This window comes from Penaeus japonicus, unplaced genomic scaffold, assembly GCF_977035675.1.
Source record: "Penaeus japonicus unplaced genomic scaffold, GWHDUDI00000001_assembly GWHDUDI00000030, whole genome shotgun sequence".
NCBI lineage: Eukaryota > Metazoa > Arthropoda > Malacostraca > Decapoda > Penaeidae > Penaeus > Penaeus japonicus.
The window spans coordinates 35,382,818-35,386,101 of record NW_028234432.1 but is presented as its reverse complement, the minus strand read 5'-3'; the positions used below and the strand labels follow the sequence as shown (position 1 = coordinate 35,386,101).

The 3,284-nt window shown below is 24.2% G+C and overlaps 1 long non-coding RNA gene across 1 annotated transcript; it reads left to right on the top strand.

Moving 5' to 3' along the window:
* The first annotated feature begins 860 nt into the window (after nt 1-860).
* Nucleotides 861-1,432, top strand: LOC122256243 (uncharacterized). Its single transcript, XR_006223515.2, has 2 exons — nt 861-978; nt 1,112-1,432. It is a non-coding gene; the product is annotated as an uncharacterized LOC122256243 (long non-coding RNA).
* The last annotated feature ends 1,852 nt before the right edge of the window (nt 1,433-3,284 follow it).

Sequence of the window (3,284 nt, the reverse complement as noted above, 5' to 3'; positions counted from 1 at the left end):
ATTATATATCTATATAAATATATGTATATATTAATAAATCTCTACCTACATATATACCTGCATATACCATGTACTCATCTGAATGTAATATTCTTATAGCTTAATCATATATATATAAATATATAATATATTCTATATATATTTATATATATATATATATATATTAAATGTATGTATATGTATATGTATTATATAATATATATATATATCCTCTATATTTAAATAAATATATATATATATATTATATATATATATGTATGACTTGTATATGTATATGTTATATAAATATATATAAATCTATATAATAATATATATTATAATATATATTGTATATAATAGTGTGTGTTGTGTGTGTGTGTGTGTGTGTGTTGTGTTTGTAATGTGTTTTGTGTATCTTAGAATAAGCACATGGACTTTTGTATGTTAGCTTTGTGTTTACATATATGTATGTATGTATACGTATAAATATATTATAAATATATATTATATATATATATATATATTATATATTATGTATGTATGTTATGTGTGTGTATATATATATATATATATTTAATATCTATTATATATATATCTATCATAAATATATATATCTATATATATGTATGTATATATCTGTTATTACATATATATATATATATATGTATGTATGTATGTATGTATGTATGTATACAGATATATCTATATCTTTATCATATATATATATATATATATATATATATATATATAATTGTATTTGTACTTGTTAGTGCTTGCGAGCTTGCTCTTTTACGGCTGCACATGTAAGAATCTTATTTGACCCTGAACTTCTTTACCCCCCCCCCTCCGTCCTCCCTCCTCCTACACCTCCCTCCCCCCAGTGGGCTGGCTCAATAATAGGACGGAGAAATCATATCTCGACCAGACCCCACTTCGGTTCTCGACTAAGCACATCCTCCAGTCGACCATGGACAAGCACATTCTCCTTTTGCTTGTTGTGTAGGTCTCGTTTTCTTTGCGTTGTAGGAATGGAGAACACGAAAAAGAGACAGGGAGGGAGGAAGAGAGAGAGAAAACGATAGAGTGTGAGGTATAAAAAATATATATATATAACAATTCAAATCAATTACAGGTCTTCTATGCTACTGGTGACGATGGCTAAGGCAAGACCAGAGCCTGCAGCAAGAGCAGGTCAGGTAGAAAGAACAGATCTTGTAAAACGATCAGCAAGAGCAGCCACTGTCTCGCCTGTCAGAAGTTCAGACTTTGTTGATAGGTCAGACTTTTCAGACTGATCAGGGATTGTTAGAAGCGGATAGCACCTGTGATGAAGGAGGTTGTGAACAATGATTCCACACCCTGCTTCCCAGCCCTATTCTGCCATCAGGGTCAAGTTGGAAGAAGGTAAGAAATAACACACTCCAGAAAACAAAATAAAGAAATATAAATAAAACTAGTGATTTATTTATTATCCTTGTGTTTACAGGATTATAATTACGGTAGAATGTATAAATATACATTCATGTTAATATGTGTGTACCAGTGGCATATCTACAGGTCATAAGGCAAGTTACCCCCAGCAATATATGATTACCCACTGATTAATAAAAAACAATCCCAACCATCATATATTTTCCCCACATTCATCAAAGACAAGTTATCCATCTTAATACAATGGATTTTTAACCATCAAAGGATAAGTTATCTGACTTTGATAGCATCCTTAGCACATGATATACTTGCCATATGTTAGTTATTTATATATATATGTACATATGTATATATATCAAGATGTACATACATGAAAGACTGAATGATTTTCATGAATTGCTATGCTACTGGTATAGCATCATATGGATGAAGAATCATTGATGATACTATCTTCTAGAAGAAAAAAAAGTTATTTAAACATACACACACATATATACCAATACATATGTATACACACCCACCCACACACACACATATATATATGTATATATGTATATATATATATATATATATATATATATATATATATATATATATATATTATATATATTATATATATACCTATCTACTTATATACACACCCACACACACACCCACACAACCACACACACACACACACACAATACTATATAACTCTATATATAATATCTATATATATATATATAAATATATATATATATATATATATCTATACATATACTATACATCTAACATAGATCTATTTTTTTATCATATTGATATAAAAATATATATTATGATATATGCTCTATATAATATATATAAATATTCTATATATATATATATATATATATATATATATATAACACACACACACACCCACACAAAAACACACACAACACACACACATACACATTATATGAAAATATATATATATATATATATATATATTATCACTGATATATATATACTTAGATATTCATATATATATATATATATATATATATGATGCTATATATATATTATATAAAATAATATATGTATTATATATATATATATATATTATATATAATAGATATATATATATGTGTGTGGTGGTCAGTGTGTGTGTGTGTGTGTTGGTGGAGTGTTTTGTGTGTGTAGGTTGTGATATATTATTAATAATATATATAAGATATTTATTGTGTGTGTGTGTCTTGGTGTGTGTGTGTGTGTGTTGTTGTTTTGTTGTGTGTGTGTTTACATATAAACAAATAACTATTCTATAAATATTAAATTGATATATATATATATATATATAAATATATACTTATATATATATATATATTTACTTTTATGTTCATATATGTAATGTATATATTATACATATTTATTATCTCTATTATAAATATATATATATATATCTCATATTATAAATATATAATTATCAAAATAAAACTTATATATATTATAAATCTATCTATATATATATATATATACAGATTGATATACATTTTATATATGTATATATCCTATATATATATATATATATATATATATAAAGAATATATATAAGCTATATATATTGAATATATCTAACACATTATATATACATTTATATATAATGTATATATCTATATATCTATATCTATATCTATATATAAATATGTATGATAACTAAGGTATATACTAGGGGTGTATATATATATATATATATAAATACTTATTTGTATATATCTCCCCATTTATGTATAAGAACATATATATATATCCTTATATATATATATATATTATATATCTCTAATATATATATATATATATAATTGAAATACATATTGAGTATTATATCTACCAATTTACTGTATTATGAATATATA